The sequence below is a fragment of the Giraffa tippelskirchi genome, chromosome 3 (assembly GCF_054371585.1).
Source record: "Giraffa tippelskirchi isolate mGirTip1 chromosome 3, T2T-mGirTip1v1.2.pri, whole genome shotgun sequence".
Taxonomy (NCBI): Eukaryota; Metazoa; Chordata; class Mammalia; order Artiodactyla; family Giraffidae; genus Giraffa; species Giraffa tippelskirchi.
In genome coordinates, this window is record NC_137277.1 from 2,514,598 (window position 1) to 2,534,726 (window position 20,129).

A 20,129-nucleotide genomic window follows, 5' to 3' on the forward strand; every position below is an offset into this window, starting at 1 on the left:
AAAATTTTTTTTTCATGTGGACCGTTTAAAAAGTCTTTATTCACTTTGTTACAATATTGCTTCTGTATTATGTTTTGGCGTTTGGGCTGCGAGGTGCGTGGTATCTGGGATCTTAGCTCTGAACCTGTGCCTCCTGCATTGGAAAGTGAAGTTCTAACCACTGGACCGCCAGGGAAGCCCCTCGTGTAACTGTCTAAAGACCAGCTTGGCGATAGTATATTCATGCAGGAACTTGTCTTTGCATGATCTGACCCATCCTAAAACATAAACTTGATGGTGATTTTTCTGCAATATATAATCTGCTGTTGGTTTCGCCTTAAAGCAGGGTCGGTAGATTTTTTTTCCTACAAAGGGATAGATGATCAATATTTTAGGGCTTGTGCGCCACAGGGTCCCTGTCTCACTGACTCAGCTCTGCCCTTGTGCGTAGAAACAGCCATGTTGCTGAGCCACACTCAGTCGTGTCTGACTCTTTGTGACCCCCTGGACTGTAGCCGGCCAGGCTCCTCTGTCCATGGGATTTCCCAGGCAGGAGTACTGGAGTGGGTTGCCATTTTCTCCTCCAGGAGAATCTTCCCAGTCCAGGGACTGAACCTGTGTCTCCTGCATCGGCAGGTGGATTCTTTACCACTGAGCCCCACCCGGGAAGCACCCCCCCCCAAAAAAAAACAGTCATAGAAAGTAGCTAAATACACAAGCATGACTGTTTTCCAATCAAACTTTATTTATAGACACTGATATTTCAATTTCATACAATTTTCTCATCTTCCTAATATTATTACCCTTACGATTTTTTTTTCAGCTATTAAAAGTGTAAAACCCATTCTTAGCTCACCGGTGGTTCCAAAACAGGTGGTGGGCTATATTTGGCCATCTGGGTCTGATTTAAAACACCTATGGCTTATGACATAAAAGCTCAAAACCTCCAAACTTTTACTATAGTCTAATAAGTATACAACAATATTCTGGTTAAAAAATGTACCTTAATTCAAAATACTTCTAAAGAAAGCTAACCATCATCTGAGCATTCAGTGAGTCATAATCGTTCTGCTGGTGGAGAGTTTTAGCTCGACGTTGATGGCTGCTGACTGATCAGGACGGGGGCTGCTGAAGACGACTGAAGCTTGCTGCCCCGATTGACTTCTCCTTCCGCTAGTGACTTCTCTGTAGCGGCAATGTTTGATCGCATCTTACCCACAGGAGACCTTCTTTCAAAACTGGAGTCAGTCCTCTCAAACCCAGCCGCTGCTGTATCAACTAAATTATGTAATGTTCTTAACTCTTCGTTGTCAGTTCAACAACCTTCACAGCCTCTTCACCAGGAGTAGATCCCAGCTCAGGAAAACACTTTCTTTGCTCGTTCATAAGGAGCACCTCCTCGTCTGTTAAAGTTTTACCACGACGTTGCGGCGTTGCAGTCACATCTTCCGCTCTACTTCTCAGCCCAGTTCTCTTGCTGTCTCACCCACGTCTACAGTCACCTCCTGCACTGAAGCCTTGAGCCCCTCAGAGTCTCCCGAGAGAGCTGGAATCAACTTCTTCCGAACTCCTGTTAATGCTGATATTGTGACCTCTCCCCATGAATTACAGTGTCCTTAGTGGTATCTAGAATGCTGAATCCATTCCAGCAGGTTTTCAGTTTACTTTGCCCAGATCCAGCAGAGGAATCACTGTCAATGGCAGCAAGACCTTGCGAAGTGTCATTCTTAAAGAAATAAGACTTGAAAGTCAAAATTACTCCTTAAACCAGGGACTGCAGAATGCATATTATGTGAGCAGGTGTGAAAACCACAGGATCTCCTAGTCCAGCCCCATCAGAACCCTTGGATGACCAGGTGCATGGTCCGTGAGCAGTAATATTTTAAAGAGAGTCTTTTCTTTTTTCTCCTGAGTTGTAGGTCCCAACAATGGGCTTAAAATACTCAGTGAACCGTGCTGTTGACAGATGCGCTGTTGTCCAGGCTTTCTGGTCCCACTTACAGAGCACAGACAGAGTGGACTGGGCAGAATTCTTAAGGGTCCTAGGATTTCTGGAATGGCAAATGAGCACTGGCTTCAACTTCAAGTCACCAGCTGCTTTAGCCCTTAACAGAAGAGTCAGCCTGTCCTTTGAAGCTTTAAAGCCAGGCATTGACTTCTCTCCATAAAGATGAAAAGCCTAGATAGCATCTTCCAAAATAAAGCTGTTTCTTCTACATTGAAGTTTCATTGTTTAGTGTGGCTACCTTCACTACATGGGCTTCTCAGGTGGCACCATGGGAAAGAATCTGCCTGCCAATGCAGGAGGTGTAAGAGACATGGATTTGATCCCTGGGTGGGGAAGATTCCCTGGAGAAGGAAATGGCAACCCACTCCAGTATCCTTTCCTGGAGAATCCCATGGACAGAGGAGCCTGGGGGGCTACAGTCCATGGAGTCAAAGAGTCAGACACGACTGAGCGACTAACACAAATTAATAAATAAGCAAATAAAAAACAGAAAGTGTAATAGGATCCTCTTTTTGTAAAAGTAGGCACTAAGTTATCTTAGCTAGATCTTCTGGATAACTTGCTGCAGCTTCTACAGACTACCTGCTGCTTCTCCTGACATTTGGATGTTATAGAGGCGGCTATTTTCCTCCAGCCTCACGAACCAACCTCTGCTAAGCTCCAAGCTTTTCCTCTGCAGCTTCCTCATGTCTCTCAGCCTTAAAAGAGGTGAAGAGAGTTAAGGCTTTGTTCTGGCTGAGGCTTTAGCTTTAAGGGAATCTTGGGCCAGGTTTGATCTTCTAACCAGACCACTAAGACTTTCTGCGTGTCGGCAATAAGGCTCTTTTGCTTTCTTATCATTTGTGCGCTCACTGGAGCAGCACTTTTGTTTTCCTTCAAGGGCTTTTCTTTTGCATTCACAACTTGGCTGACTGTGTGGAGCAAGAGGCCTGGCTTGAAGCCCGTCTCAGCTTCAGACACACTTTTCTCACTAAGCTCAGTCATTACTAGCTTTTGATTTAAAGTGAGAGACTCGACTCTTACTTTCTCTTAAATACTCAGAAGCCCTGGTAGGGCTGCTCATTGGTTTAATTTCAGTACTAGGGAATGAGGAGGCCCAGGCAGAGGGGGAGAGGCGGATCTGAGCAGCTGATGGAGCGGTCAGAACCCACACAGCGTTTATCCGTGAAGTTCTCTGTCTTTCATGGGTGGAAATCATGGCGCCCCAAAACGTTTGAAATGGTGACATCAAAGGTGTCACCAAAGCAAATAAAATACCTATAAAAAGTTTGGACATATTGGGAAAACTACCAAAACATGACACATAGATAGGGAGTGACCAAATGCTGTTGAAACAATGGAGCTGGTAGCCTTGCTCAAGGCAGGGTTACCGTAAACCTTCAATTTGTAGAACCACGCAGTATCTGCAAAGCACAATAAAACGAGGTCTGCTCGTGTCATCAGAGAGCCAGCATTTGACTTCCCCGCCATCTCAGGAAAGTTAAACACAGGTGTGTTTGTATTTGTAATTTTTTAAAAAGTGTTTATTTGAATTGGGATCCGACCGATTTCCACATATGATGAATAACTTCTGATTCATAGGTGCCCCCATTCTTCCTCACTCTGTCTCTCTTGCTTTACTTGCAGTTTATTTATTGAATAGACTGGATCATTCGTCCAGAGTCTGGGTTTGACTGGTTTTCCCCCAGGGTGGCCCTGCCTTCTAAGTTTCCTATAAGTTGAAAGCTCTGTATGGAGCCTTGATAAGCTCAATCTGAGAATAATTGTGGGGAGGGCAAGGAAGACTTGTGGATGCCTTGTTGTCTTTTGTAGAGAGGCTTGTTTTCTCTCTTTTTATGACATTTACAGATACTGTTGGTAGTAACCTAGATTCATTAACTAAGTTGTTCAGTCACTAAGTTGTGTCTGACTCTTTGCAACCCCATGGACTGTAGCCCACCAGGCTCTCTGTCCATGGGATTCTCCGGGCAAGAATGCTGGAGTGGATTGCCATTCCCTTCTCCAGGGGATCTTCCTGACCCAGGGATCAAACCCACATCTCCTGTGTTGCCTGGATTGGCAGGCAGATTCTTTACCACTAAGCCACCAGGGAAGCCCAGACTTCTTAATTAACGTTTCCAAAATTGTTATAGTCTAATTCTAGCAACTTTTTCATTAGCTAGAAACTTCTATTTTAAAAAATGTCGTCTCATTTACAACTTTTCTCCCAAGTGGTACACTTTATGTAGGAAAATCAGGGCAAATGCTTCATATCCCCTCTATATTTACTACTTTTTAAATAATGAGTTAGTAAGCATCTGTGATCAGTTAGTGTGATTATTTATTTGGGGAGAGTCATTGTGATTCATAGATTATACATACATGCATACATATACACATGCATACACGCATGAAATCTACACCCTTAGCATCTTTCAGCCCATTATGGTAATTTTTCCTGTCATTGCTCAGAGTGCCCCACTTTGATGGGAACAGTGGGCGGAGCTTCTTCAGGTTGCTTCCTGAGCCCTTTGGTAAGACGCCTGTAGTGTTTGGTAGGGTCGTTGTCATACAGGGATTTCAGCCTCTCCTGTACATTTCCAGTTTCATATCTGTAATCAATCATTTTTGCAAGAAGCCCTGGTTCTTTTAAGTAGGAAAAAATATTTGGACACCACTGTCTAGTCTGCAGGGGTCATCATTAGTACTGAGATGGCTTTCTCAGTGGGACGATACTAGGAAATATGTAGATGTATTTTAAAAATAAAAAATGATGAGTTTTTATTGATGCTTCCAGTTTCAATTCAAGGATGTTTAAGGTTTGTACTAAACCTATGTTTGTATTAGATCTCTATCTTCTTTCTCTTACCCTAGAGTCCCAGTTTTTAACAGCCCAAGGAATTTTATTTACTTTTACTTATTTTTCTTTTAAAAAATTTCCTTGTAATATGGTTGCTTTACAATGAGGAATTTTAGAGTAAACATATTCTGTTAACACTCAGTGCTTTTATGTTTAATACCCTCCCAACATTCTAGGAATAACAGTACCACACTGCTGCCAGCTGTGTGATTATAGAAGAGAGTGTGCAACTTGTTTGGGTCATTTTCTTTGTCTTGAGTATGTTTAGAGTGTTAGAGGACACCCTCCAGAAGCGTGCAGGCAAATTGTTGTGCTTTAAAGTTGCATAGAATGGTTAGATTTCTCTATGTGTGATGATGCTACCACCTAGATATATATTTAAAACCATTTACTTTTATTTTTGGTGCTGCGTTTTAAGAATAATATCTAGGTTTTATAATTATCTGAAGCATTTACATAGTTTCAAAAGGAAATATCCAGAACAATGTAGATTCAAGGAAGGCTAAACTTATCTATATACAGTTTTACTGTTTGTTTTAAAAAAAAGAGCAGATACACATTTATCATATATTTATTATGTTGTTATTGTTCAGTCACTAAGTCACCACAGGCCTCGCAGCCAAAACATAAAACAGAGGCAATATTGTAACAAATTCAATACTTAACAGAATGGTCCACATCAAGAAAAAAATCTTAAAAAAACCCCAAAAAACAACAAAGTATATACCAACTGGATGATAATCAAACTTTTCCCAAGAAACTGACTATTCCTGAACTGTGTGGCATGGCTTAGTTCTGAATAATATTTGCCAAGCAATAATGATATCATGATTAAGTACTAATGTAACAAATTTTGATATAAGTGAGTTGAGACTTTGACTAGAAGGCAAGAATGTATGGAGACTAGTTGTAAAAGAGATGTGGCAAATGCGTTAAATCCTTAGGACTTACAGCAGGAGGTCCACAGGTAATATTCTAAAATGGGGCAGTGAAGAAATGGTAGTATCTGTTGCTTAGGTGTTGGAAAGGACATGTCCAAAGAAACATCTAAGAGAGTAGAAAGTAATTGTTTCTGGGGGATGGGAATAGAATGTATGGAGGAAAAGTGCCAATTTTCAAAGAAAGTTACATAGAAACATTTGACTTTTTAAACTCTTTAACTGTATGGCATTGATACAGTGCCTTTCTTAAAGGGAAGCCAGGGCAAGAACCAGAAGTGGAAAGGACCGCATGGTAGAAGGGTTACTGTCAGCATCGTCATTCATGATCAGTATCAACAACGTTACTGTTGATGTTTAGTGGCTCTGTCATTTCCTACTCTTTGCAACCCCGCCAGGCTCCTCTGTCCACGGGATTCTCCAGGCAAGAATACTGGAGTGTGTTGCCATTTCCTTCTCCAGGGGATCTTCCTGACCTAGGAATTGAACCCAGGGCTCCTGAATTGCAGGCAGATTCTTTACCATCTGAGCCTCCAGGGAAACCTATCAACATTGACAATTTTTTTTTTTAAAGAGACTTGGAGTAGAAACAGTTAATAACCCCAACTAGAATAAATAGGAAGTCAAATGGTGTCTTAATTGAGCAAATATCGATGGGTTCCTAAAACCAAGAAAATGTATGCTATTCCCAAATGGAATTCCTATTTAAATGAAAGGACCTTCTTCTGTCAACCGCTAATTAAATGAGAACCCTAAGGAGAGAATGAAGAGCTGTGAACTGTGAATACATCTTAAAAGTGAAAATACTGTCCTCTGGGGTAATGTATTAACACCTTCAATTTGCCAAAGAATCAGCAATAATGGTCAATTTATTGCTCTCAGGGAAATCATATGACTGCTGAAATGTGTAAAGAGAGCATCTAGAATTCCAAAACCCATTGTTTCTTTTGGAGAGGGGCAGGAATCATTGGCTGAGGTCGTCAATTACCTTCCAATGATACCCCCTTGGAATTCACAGTGTCATTATTATCTTTGGGATTTGGGGGTCTGGAGGGATGGTGAGAAGGAAAAAAGCATAGAACAGTATAAACCTCATTCAAACCACTAATTTTTAAACATTGTTATATCTAAAATTTTGCAGCTTGGATAAATTTTCCCCCTCAATTCTCCTTTTCCTATTTATTGCAAAGCATGATAAAACTGAAAATGAGCTGAATGTGGAAAAGCTGTGTGTGTATAAGAGTTCCTGAGTTTTAAAATGTGTATATTGAGTTTCTATATACTAACAGTTGCAGGAGGGACTAAGCTGAGGTCCCAAGGGTTGAATTTATCACTGGTCTTTCCTGATATTTGAACATAGAAGATGGAGCTCAGAGCTGAGTTCTATACTAGCTAAGATATCCCATGATCTCTCTTCCTGCTTTCAAACTATTTTGGCTCCATCATCTATATTAAATATTAAGATGAATGCTCTGGGAATGAATGCTTATTTAATTTTTTATTTCTTTATTTTGATAGCTATTTTGCTTCCAACTTTGTTGAGGTATAATAGACATATAACACTGTATAAGTGCAAGCTATGGGCTTCCCTGGTGACTCAGCTGGTAAAGAATCTGCTTGCAATTCGAGAGACCTGGGTTCAGTCCCTGGATTGGGAAGATCCCATGGAGAAGGGAACGGTTACCCACTCTGGTATTCTGGCCTTGAATCCCATGGACTGTATAGTCCACGAGGTTGCAAAGAGTTGGCCACACTGAGCAACTTAAAAAAAAAGTGTGAGCTCTAAGTGTGAGCCCTGGTTTTTCCAGCAGTCATGTATGGATGTGAGAGTTGGACTATAAAGAAGTCAGAGTGCCAAAGAATTGATGCTTTTTAATTGTGGTGCTGGAGAAGACTCTTGAGAGTCCCTTGGAGTCCCATGGACAGCAAGGAGATCAAACCAGTCCATCCTAAAGGAAATCAACCCTGAATATTCATTGGAAGGACTAATGCTGAAGCTGATGCTCCAATACTTTGGCCACCTGATGCAAAGAGCTGACTCATTGGTAAAGACCCTGATGCTGGGAAAGATTGAAGGCGAAAAGAGAAGGCGGCAGCACTGATTCAATGGACGTGAACTTGGGCAAACTGCGGGAGATGGTGATGGACAGGGAGGCCTGGCGTGCTACAGTACATGGGGTCCCAAAGAGTTGGACAGGACTTGGTGACTGAACATAATTACAAATAGTTTACTAAACTACAAAATATGTTTGGTAACAGCCAAGTAACTAACAAAAAGGTCCTAAAAAGTATACTTCAGTTTTCTAAACACCAGCTCATTTTAACTTCGTGAAATGAGTTTAACAGTATGCCATTAAGTTTCATGATTTTTTTTTAATATGCATTTTCCGTCCCAACTAAATTGAAATATGCATCAAATATGTAAATAATATAAATCTTGGAAGATAATAAAGCATAATTATGTATCACATGGAGTCTTAAGATACTAAAGAAGAATTCTGAGGTAAATCGAATCAAAATGGAAATAATTAAATCGATATTTAGCTGGAAATAACCAAGATTTTATGATAAGAAAAGACATCTTTTTTTTTAAACCTTTTATTTTGCACTGGGGTAAGACCAGTTAGCAAACAGTGTTTGATGGTTTCAGGTGAACAGCAAAGGGACTCGGCCATGCGTATACTTGTGTCCGTTGTCCCTGCACCTCCCCTCCCACCCAGGCCGCCAGGTAACGTTGAGCGAAGTTCCCTCCGCCCTGCAGTGGGCGCTGGCTGGTTGTCCATCTCAGAGAGAGCAGTGATTACATGTTGGTCCCAAGCTCTCTAACTGTCCCTTCTCCCCATCCTTCCGTCCTGCACCCCCGACAACCATAAGTTCCTTCTCTGCTTCTGTTTTGTAAGCTAATTTGTATAATTTCTTTTTAAATTCCACTTGTAAAGGATGTCATGGGTTTTTTTTTTCTCCTTCTCTGTCTGACTTCCTTCTCTCAGTGTGACACTGTCTAGGTCCGTCCATGATGCTGCAAATGGCATTATTTCAATCCTTTTTATGTCCAAGTAATATTCCATTGTATATACGTACCATATCTTTATCCATTCTTCTGTCGATGGACATTTAGGTTGTTTTCATGTCTTGGCTATAGTAAACAGTGCTGCAATGAACTTTTTTCTTTTTGAGTTATGTTTTTCTTTGGATATATGCCCAGGTGTAGGATTGCAGGGTCATATGATAACTCTATTTTTAGTTTTTTAAGGAACTTCCATACTGTTTTCCATAGTGGCTTTACCAATTTACATGCCCACCAACAGCGTAGGAGGGTTAAGCAGATGCTTATTTTTAAAAACTTCCTGGACTGGCCTCTGAAATCCTTCACAAACACACATGTAGGTTTTGGGGTAGTTTGTCAACATCTTAGTGCATTGGATCTTAGCAAGAAATTACGGCTGTGAAATAAATTTGACCTCTGTCTAAAGTTTGTTTTGAGCTGGGAAATCATTCCATGACAAATGAGTTCACAAAGATGACACCACAGGGAAGTATAAATTACTGGCAATTGGGGCAGAATTTGAGCTTCCGAATAAAGTTTCAAATTAGCCAAAATAAAAAAGATTAAAAGTGGGGAAGAGGACCCATGGCCTCCATCCCAGATACAACATTTATGATTTCAAGGTGACATTCTGTGTTTGGGGTGCAGGGTTCGGAAGTCATGGTCTGTTGTAAAATATTGTCAGAAGTCCCAAGGAGAGGCTCATCCTAAAGATGAGTTCTTTGGGAAGGGAAAGTTTTAATTTGTTTTGTAGATTCTGAATCCGTAAAACCGAGGTGGGGAATCTGGGCTGTTGTTTCCCCCATCGGAATCCCCCACCCCTGGTCTGAGGTCAGTGTTTCTCTAGGATTGTTTCCACAGTGGGGTAAACGTCGGGACAGAGGGGCTGCTTCAAAGCAAATGAGGCCCTTAATTTATCATAAAAAAGAAGACTGGTTGTTAAGGTTTTATTGGATTACAATAAAGGCTCCTAGCACTGGGAGCCTGTGGTTTTATTCCCGGCATCACTCAGGGAGGTTGAAATCATAACCACAGATTATAGCAATGAACTTCCAAATTTCCATACCCTAAGCAGAGACGCTGCCTTCCTGGAGCTAACGTGGAATTACATGCTCTGCGATTTTAGGGGATGTATTGGAAAACTTTCTGTTTGGATATCGCTGGGGGAAGGCTGTGATTCTCCAATCACCTCTGTGGTCACAGCTCCAGTGTTCTTAAAAAAGGAAAGAAAAAAACAAAACAAAACAAAAGATGATTGTTGCAACTCCCTCGGCTCTGTTCTCGTGGACAGTTTGAAGGTTTTCATTAATTTTTTTTTTTTCACTGAGTTCAGTAAAAGTTTTATAAGGTCATCCTAGGTTGTAGCAGTGGCTTCTGCAGATTGCCCAAATGGCCTATGATCAAGTCCTATTTTATTAGCCAAATAGACTCTAAAATCTACCATCTGATGTAAATTGTATGTACGATGTGAAGTGCCACCTCATTGGAAAAGACCTTGATGATGGGGAAGATTGAAGGCAAAAGGAGAAGAGGGCGGCAGAGGATGAGATGGTCGGATAGTATCACTGACTCGATGGTGAGGGTCAGGGAAGCCTGGCGTGCTGCGGTCCATGAGGTCACAAAGAACTGGACACAACTTAGTGACTGGACAACACCCACATATATTTAGGAGGCTCTAGTAGTAAAGAACGTGCCTGCCAATGCAGGAGACCTAAGAGACTCTGGTTTCATCTCTGGGTTGGGAAGATCCCCTGGTTCTTCCAGGGGAAGGAAATGGCAACCCACTCCAGTACTCCTGCCTGGGAAATCCCATGGACAGAGGAGCCTGGTGGGCTGCGGCCCATGAGAGGTGGACACGACTGAGCCTGATGGTGCTTGTGTGCTCAGTGCTTCCTGACTCTGCGACCCCGTGCACTGTGGCTCGCCAGGCTCCTCTGTCCATGGGATTTCCCAGGCAGGAGTACTGGAGTGGGTTGCCATTTCCCACTCCAAGGGATGTTCCCAACCCAGGGATTGAACCCACATCTCCTATGTCTTCTGCGTTGCTGGCAGATTCTTTATACCACTAAGCCACTCAGAAAGCCCATTTAGTATTCTACATACATTAAAAAAATTTGGGAGTCACCATTATTGGTCCATATTGGAATGAAAGAAAGAGTTAATGGAAGACATAAACAAATGCATTTTATTTTTCTTCTGGGAAGAGATATCTGATTGAACCAGTAAAGAAAAATAAGGTCTGTTTGAGTTCTTTTTTTCTCTCAGACTCTTTGTTGCCCATACATTTAATGAAGTGGAAACAGAGGCTACGAACGCTCCTGCATTCATTCATTCATCACACTGCTTGAAACTTCTGGTCATATTTGTCTTTTGCCCTCCAGGCTCAGGGACATTCCCACATTATAGGAAGCTGTGTCCTACTTCTCACAGTCGGAGAGAGAAGCAATGATCTCTTTGGGAAGGATGCTTAGTGCCTGGAGGGCTTGGGAGCTGGTCTTTTGTCTGGCCTGTTAACAGTTCAGTTTGCTTCCTCTACTTCTGAATAGGAGCTAATCCTTGGGAGTGTTCGCTGCATTAGTGAAGATGCCCTTCCCTAAACTGTGTAAGGGAGAAGGCAATGGCACCCCACTCCAGTACTCTTGCCTGGAAAATCCCATGGACAGAAGAGCCTGGTGGGCTGCAGTCCGTGGGGTCGCGAAGAGTCAGACACGACTGAGCGACTTCACTTTCACTTTTCACTTTCATGCATTGGAGAAGGAAATGGCAGCTCACTCCAGTGTTCTTGCCTGGAGAATCCTAGGGACAGCGGAGCCTGGTGGGCTGCCGTCTATGGGGCCGCACAGTCGGACACGACTGAAGCGACGCAGCAGCAGCAGCAAACTGTGTAAGTCACTGGCAGTAAAGACGTATGTTATCTCACAGAAGTGGAGATCTGGAAATAGGAGCCCTTTTATTAATAATAATGTCAGTAAGGACTTTGGCTGGTTTGGGTTTTGTTCCCAGGTATCCATTCTTTTCCTGGAACAGGGTTCAGTCTCCCTGCTCACATTGACATGACTTACCCCACACCAATGAGAAGAGATCAAACCAGTCAGTCCTAAAGGAAATCAGCCCTGAACATTCATTGGGAGGACTGATGCTGAAGCTGAAGCTCCCATACTTGGGTCACCTGATGTGAAGAGCTGACTCATTGGAAAAGACCCTGATGCTGGGAAAGATTGAAGGCGGGAGGAGAAGGGGACGACAGAGGATGAGATGGTTGGATGGCACCACCGACTCAATGGACATGAGTTTGAGCAAACTCCAGGAGATAGTGAAGGACAGGGAAGCCTGGCGTGCTGCAGTCCATGGGGTCGCAAAGAGTTGGACACGACTGAGCGGCTGAACAACCACAAGAGAGGAGAGTGGGCTTCCCTGGAGGCTCAGTGGTGAAGAACTCGCCTGCCAGCACAGGAGACTCAGGTTTGATCCCTGGGTCAGGAAGATCTCCTGGAGGAGGAAATGGCAACCCACTCTAGCAGTCTTGCCTGGAGAATCCCATGGTCAGTGGAGCCTGGAGGGCTGCAGTCCATGCGGTCACAAAGAGTTGGACACGACTTAGTGACTCAACAACAACCCCACCCTATGGGAGGAGTAGGCTTCACTTTCCCCTCCTCCCCCTTCCCCGCAGTCTCCCGGGACTCTGGGCTCCACCCCAAACAAGCTCTCCTCTCCCCGGGGGTGAGACTGCAGACAGGACGCTTTCACACAGAGCCTTTCAGAGAGCGGCTGCCTCCCGCCTCCTTCGCAAGGGGCTGCTTGCTGCCGGCGGAGCAGCAGGTCTCAACAGCAGCTGCTTCTTAGCCCCGGTCTGGGAGGAACAGGCGTTTGGTGGTGGTGGGGTGACCGGAGCCCAGAAGTCCCACAGCCCTCCTGGGACAGAGGGAAACAAATGTGTGTTGCCTTAAGCCACTAACACATTGGTGTTGTTTATGGCCACTGGAAAGAATGGGTAATTTTAGAATGCAGAGTCTGTCCGTCTCTCCACGCCGGTCCCGGCTGGCGGTGGGCTGCTGTCTGAAGCTGCTTTCCCTTGTGGCTGGAGGCCGACAGCAGAGCTCCGAGCGTCCCCTCCGGCCGTCTGTCCTGCTCACTAGAGAGCTTGGCAGAAGCTCCGGGGAAGACCTCTTCTGGTACCTTCCTGATCAGAGACGGGCCACAGGTCTGCCTCTAAACGTCGCTGGAAAATGGTAACCCTGCAGCTGACTTGTGCCCATCAGGATCGACTCCTTGGCCAGGAGGGCTGTCACTTTTTAAAAAAGAAATAGCTTGTTTTGTTTAACTGAGGCATAATTGACACACATTAGTTTCAAGTGTACAGCATAGTGATTCTGTATCTGTGTATGTTGTGAAATGACCACTGCGATAACTCTAGTTAACATGCTTCGCCATGCACGCTCAGTCGTGTCTGACTCTGCGTGAACCCACGGACCATAGCCCAGCAGGCTCCTCTGTCCATGGGATTCTCCAGGCAAGGATGCTGGAGAGGGTAGCCATTCCCTTCTCCAGGGGATCTTCCCAAACCAGGGATCAAACCTATGTCTCCTGTGTCTCCTGCATTGGCAGGTGGATTCTTTACCATTAGTGCCACCTGGGAAGCCTAAAATCGCCAAGGGGACACCTGTGTTGATTTCAGATATCACAGTGCAACTAACTTTAATAAAACTACCATCTGTCAAGTTCTGGTGTCATATTGAAGATAAATTTCTACAATTATATAAAAAGGTCATCAAAATACTCCTCCCTTTTTGAACTATGTTACCTGTGAATTCCATTTTTTTAAACCACTTCAACCAAAATAGGGACTTCCCAGGTGGCTCAGTGGTAAAGAATTTGCCTGCCAATGCAGGAGATGCAGGTTCAGTCTCTGGGTTGGGAAGACCCCTTGGAGAAGGAAATGGCAACCCACTCCAGTATTCTTTCCTGGGAAATCCCATGGACAGAGGAGCCTTGCGGCCTAGAGTCCACGGGGTCACGAGGAGTCAGCCACAATGAACAACTGAGCATGCGGCCAGAATGATGGATCCCAACAGAGTAAAACCGGAGTCGGTGGGAGAGCCTGACACTTCAGTGTTTAATTAGGGCGGACTTGAAAGAGATTTGCAAAATGTAAAACCAGTCCACTCGTTTCACTAAATTTTTTTGGGGGGAAATACAGTTATTAATAATAAAATATATTATCTGTGTTAACATGGAATAGGTTTATATTTTAACAGATAAAGAAAAATTTTATGAATATCTCAGCTTTAATTTCCAGTATTTAAAAGAAGAAAAAGCTTTGGTTCTAAGGCCATGATAGCTATGGGTACATAAGACTGTTCGATTAAAGTCTGTACCACATTTTGAAGATGGCCCTTGGAGTAGGAAATGGCAGCCTGCTCCGGTATTCTCGCCTGGAGAATCCCGTGGACAGAGGAACCTGGTGGGCTACAGTCCATGGGGTCGCAAAGAGTCAGACATGACTTAGCGACTCACATTTCACTTCTCCTTACACTTAGGGTATCAGCTGAAAGCTGTCGCAAAAACCAGGCCTTTTGATCTCTTCCTTAACGCTGTGCCAAGGCAGCCTGGAATATCCGCCTGATTTATTCTGTGGGCCCTCATCTCTCGGAGCTTCAAAGGGCCGTTCCGACAGTGTGTCAGGACAGGCCGCAGTGTGTGTGCCGGGAGGTGACGCCCTCAGACGCGGGCGAGCTCCCTGCGGTGGAAGACTCTCTGCAGGCCTGTGCTCTGGCTCCGCCCTCCAGCCTCCAGTCCTGTACCCTCAGCACCAGTTTTCCGGCCTTTGCTCCCAGTCCCCACAGGTACAGAGAGGCCAAACCCTTCAGCTGCTCTTCATCCTAATCCCTTTCTTCCCACAGCAGCGAGTGGCCTCTCCCAGCTGGGCTGTGCTGAGAACTGCTCCTTGTTCTGGGGACTAGAAACGAGAAGAGGGCACGAAAGACGGTCTTGAGCGGCCCGTCATCACGGCGTCTTTCTTAGTTAGCAGGCTTCAGGCCACAGGACGCTGCTGTTCACTAGCAATGACAAGAGGCTGCTTTTCCATAGCTGACGATTCACGTGGCTCCAGCAGTTCAAATTTTCTAGACGTGTCAGCCCTCCCAAATCCCTATCCTGATGGGTACCATTGCTGCCTTTTTAGGGTGATGAGGTTTTCATCGGAGAGGTTTTGAACTGTAAATTCAGGCTCCTTTGTGCCTCCACCACCCTGAAGATCAAAGCTGGTGCCTGGTTTCCAGCGCCGTTGGCTTCTACAGCTGCAAAGCTGCCTGTAGGCTTCCTGGCTCCCATGATGTGCCACGAGTTGACGGCTGGCTGTCTCAGCATGTAATTCTGTTTCTGCTAGGCTTCCAGGGTATTTGACAAAAGCTGTTCAACTCTATAATCTTTTTAATTGTCATCGCTCTTATATCTTTCCAGGACGAGAAAAAACGCGAAAGTCAGTGCTTCCTCTTCTTCCTGGACCGGATCCACCACAGGTGAGCATCTCAGTAATCCTGGCGGCTGCCCAGCGTTGCTACTGCCCGACTCATCATCAGTCATAGGATGCCTCTTGCCATCTGACTGGTGAGTGATCCAATTCCAGTGTCTCTCCTGAGGGTCTCTATCCACTTGTCTAAAACGCAGACGTTGAGGCAAGGCTTCAAGTACCAGTAGCTCATGTTGGAGCTGAACCCAGCAGACACAGGTGGAGGCTGGTGAGATGAGAAGGAGGGAGGCAAAGCCAGGAAAGGCTGTTAATAAGTGGGGGCCATGCCGTGGACCGCTGGGCTCCATCCTGCTGAAGATTCCATGTGGGCTCTCTGGCTTAGCACCCACAGAACACATCTCAGCATCCTCCCCTCCGTGGAGGGTGTTTCTCCATCAGCTCTGGTCCCTCCTGCTTCCAGAGCAATAGGTCCCAGCATTTCTGGCCTCACACACTGTGGGCCGAGCCTGCATGCGTTGCCAGAGCCTTCTGGTAGAAGGTGCTGCAGATGGACCAGGAGACCATCAGTGTGAGTGAGAACCGCCTAGTGAGGCTGCAGGATCTGGGCCTGAGCCTGCCGTCTCGGAAGGTGGACAAGGGAGTACCGACGTGATGTGGGAGAGGACAGGGATTCACAGAATACGTTTGCACACTTTTAGTGTCTTCACATTTTATTGCGCTCCTGGTGGTTTAACGGAAATTGTTTTAGTCTAGAAGAGATTCGAGGCAGGCAGGCCAGTGAGAAAACGGATAATCATGCAAGGATGGAGTGCGGAGAAGCTGGAAATAAGGCACTGATAATGAGCAAATACAACAGATGAACCACAGTTCTTTCCCTTTCACTATTACGTATTATACTGTGGTAAGACAGAAGCAGGCTGTAACTCGTAAGTATCGCACAGGGCATCAAAAGACAAAGATAACATAATATGCCACAAGAAGGTAAAAACATGCCACTTACATATAGTGGGGAGACACATATATAACATGGGCACCAAAAGTACAAGGAAATGCATCAGAATGGTAAATATCACTTTGAGAGTAGTGGTTAATGTTTGGGGACCAACAGCAGATACATTTGGAAAGAGGTTTCTTGGAGTTTTGTCTGTGTGGTATTGCTTTATTTCTTAAAGCTGGGTGGTGAGTACATGGGCGCTTGTTATATAATTATTTTACTGTTTTGGTGTTTCTAAATTAATATAAGATATATTTTAAAACATTTTAATGCATAAGACTCAATGGCTTAGGGAATAAACCAAGTTGATTCTGTGTCTTTGTGGCTTTTTACAATATGATTTAAAAAAAATCAAAAATTTTCCACACACATGTGTACCTACATAGAACAATAATGAGGAAATGATTCTAATTTGCTACATGTTACTCACTGTCTATGCTGACACCCCATAAGTGAACATTTTAATTAGCTGCTGACCTGTTATTTCCATTTACAAATGATGATTTATAGAAGTCTCCTAATTGTAAACCCAAATCACCGAGTTTGAAGGGATCTATGATTAAATGGCCACCCGCTCTAGTGTTCCTACCTGGAGAATCCCATGGACAGAGGAGCCTGGCGGCCTGCAGTCCACAGGGTCGCAAAGAGTCAGACACGACTGAGCAACTAACACACACACACACACACACACACACACACACATGATTAAATGAGGCTTTCTCGGTGGCTCAGCGGTAGAGAATCTGCAATGCAGGAGACTCAGGTTCAGTCCCTGGGTTGATAAGCTCCCCTGGAGGAGGGCATGGCTACCCATTGCAGCATTCTTGCCCGGAGAATCCCATGGACACAGGAGCCTGGCGGGCTGTGGTGCATAAGGTCGCAGAGAGCTGGAGGACTGAACACGTACATATGATTAAATAAAGCATTTTTATAAGAATGTCTTCAGGAATAGCACTAAGCTTTAAGATGGATTTATTTTTTATTTTTTTCTCAAAGGAGTGAATCATCGTGAAAGGGAAAGTTGCTCAGTTGTGTCTGACTTTTTGCCACCCCAGGGACATCCATGGAATTCTCTAGGCCAGGATACTGAAGTAGGTAGCCTTTCCCTTCTCCAGCGGATCTTCCCAACCCAGGAATTCAACCGGGGTCTCCTGCATTGCAGGCAGATTCTTTATCAACTGAGCTATCGGGGAAGCTTTAAGATGGGCTTTTTTTCTCAAAGGATTGAATTATAGAGCTTCAGTTACATCGTGTGGATAGGTTTTTATGTTGGACTGCTCTGTCAGGGGCAGTGATACTTCTTTGGGTGCGAGTTTTCTAGGAATAACGACATAATCCACCTGTGTTCCTGCACAGTAGGGCTTTAGTCTTTCTGTGGGTGCTCACCCACGACGGTGATGAATTTCGCCGCTGCTGGAATGACACCTCTGAGAGAAACAGGATCGGTGGGTCTCCCTCAGTTGTGGTTTCATTCACCATAACCTCTCTGCTCTCGCTGATTCTTAGAATCATCAAAGTGCCCATTCAAAGGGACAGACGGAAAAGAACTCAGAAATCACGCTGGGTTTCTTAACTTGCAACTCAATCATTCCATTTCACAATAGGACTGAGATCCTCCAAGGGAAAAAAAAGGAAAAGACATTTAAGTCACCTTAAGAGCTCTGATGTTTCATCTGAGTATTTGTGAAGTAATTCTGAAGATAGCCTTGCAGTTTCACAAGGAGAGAGTGCAGACCATTGCTTCGTGTAAATGAGAGCCAAGCCTTTTTATCCTTCCAGATTTTATGTACTCGTTCCCCAGGGCGATATTACTTGCCATATCCTTGGACTTTGAATTTTATTATAATTTTTATGGGAGGAGGGACTGCATTTAATAAAACTTGAATAAAACGACACTTTTATTTGGCGGCCAAATAAAGCTGAACCTCAGGACATTTGCAGGAAAGACGTGTCCTGGGTTTGTGGTCAGCTTGTCACAAGGAAGGTGAGACAGACCCAGGAATTTTAGGTGTAACCTGAAGATTCAGGGCCATTTATTTCTTCTCCCCTAGTTTTGGCTTTTATTTATCTTTCTGTTTGAGAATGAGAACAAATCCGGCTCTTGTTTTCTCAGTGACACAGGAGGAAGAAGCCTGTATGGTTATTTATTTTTCATAATCTGAAAGAGTTTCTCCAGTTTTCCAGTGTGGGGAGCCATCGATCTCTGATAAATGGAGGCCTGAGTCATGACTCTGTCTCTTGTTTTGGGGTTGGGGGTCAGGAGAGGTTATGGGTGCAGACATTTTCCTTTCATGTACGTGCATGCATGTGCGCTAAGCCCACCAGGCTCCTCTGTCCATGGAATTCTCCAGGCAAGAATACTGGAGTGGGTTGCCATGCCCTCCTCCAGGAGATCTTCCCCATCCAGGGATCGAAACCGCCTCTCTTGCATTGGCAGGCGGATTCTTCACCACTAGCGCCACCTGGGAAGCCCTCTTTCATGTGCGATTATGCCTGAAAAGATACTTATTAGTCCTTGAGCGTTTACTGTTAATTATTTTAGTTGGAACACTAAATCACTTTTCTCTTTACAAATAGTAAGGAGCAGAACACACATCAATCCTTAATTCAACATAGGTCACGTGGAACTATTTACCTGAGGTTTTTACCAGGGTTTAGATATTTGTGTGTGAGAGGAGGGACATGGATAACGGAGGGAAAGTTTGGGAGAATGGAGTTCGTTGAGTGAGATCTATGGAGCTGCGCGGCAGCAGAAAGTGTTAAAGAGCACACTGGAGCTGTGTGACGTGACTGAGCACATACGTGTGCGTGTGTGTGGCATGTATGTTTATGCACACATGTGCAGGGTGTGGAGCACTTCATTTATTTTAATTAATTTTTATTCGAGTATCATTGCTTTACAATATTGTGTTAGTTTCTGCTGAACAACAAAATGAACCAGCTATATAAGGCTTCCCCTGTGGCTCAGTGGTAAAGAATCTCCCTGCAGTGCAGGAGACATAAGAGACATGGGTTCAATCCCTGGGTCAGGAAGATCCCCTGGAGGAGGGCATGGCAACCCTCTCCAGTATTCTTGCCTGAAGAATCCCAAGGACAGAGGAGCCTGGCGGGCCATAGTCCGTAGGGGTCACAAAGATTCAGACATGACTAAAGAGACTTAGCATGCATACATGTATATACATATATCCCCTCTTGTTTGGGCTTCCTTCCCGTTAAGGTCATCACAGAGCACTGGGCAGCGTTGCGGTGTTGTCGGCTGTCATTCGTTACCTCCTTTGTACACAGTATCGGTGCATGTATGTCAGCCCCAGTCGGGAGGGCCACGCTTCTTTCACTTGTTGCCTTGAGCTGTGGATGCTACACGTCCTACAAGTGCAGGGGACAGGACCGTACAAGAATGGTCCTGCCCCAAGTACGGGCTTCCTTCTGCTGAGAACTGGTTGAAGAAACAGAGTGAAACAGTCAAACCTCCTGTACTTTGCAGTTTTGCTCAGAGTCCTGATGGCAGCGATAGTCAGCCACTAATTTATCTGGTGCTACCAGCCTTGGTATTTTCTTGGCTTGTTGTTGCCTGCGCTGGAGCCCAGAAATCGATGAGTCAATTGAGAGGTGAGTCAAAGCAAAGCCGCCAGCAAAAGCAGGCTATTAACTTGTCTAAAGTATCATAAATTATGCCCAGAGCAGCAGATCTGTGTATTGTAAAACCGAAAAAAAAAAGTTCTTGTTTGTAAGCAAGACATCAATACCTAGTAATCTCCTATCCCACTTTCTTTTCTTCCCCACTAAGCAGTTACATACTGTCTCCTTTTAAGCATCTTTGAAAAAACATGCTTTAACTTTTTTTGAATGATTGCAG

At 44.4% G+C, this 20,129-nt stretch overlaps 1 protein-coding gene across 1 annotated transcript in view; it reads left to right on the forward strand.

Annotated features, from left to right (window-relative positions):
- KCNJ16 (potassium inwardly rectifying channel subfamily J member 16) overlaps nt 1-20,129 on the forward strand; it is a 403,319-nt gene that overhangs the window by 18,932 nt on the left and 364,258 nt on the right. Inside the window, exon 2 of the mRNA XM_081580874.1 lies at nt 15,270-15,328. The gene's annotated coding sequence lies outside the window, so the exon portion shown is untranslated. The remainder of the gene's footprint in view (nt 1-15,269; nt 15,329-20,129) is intronic.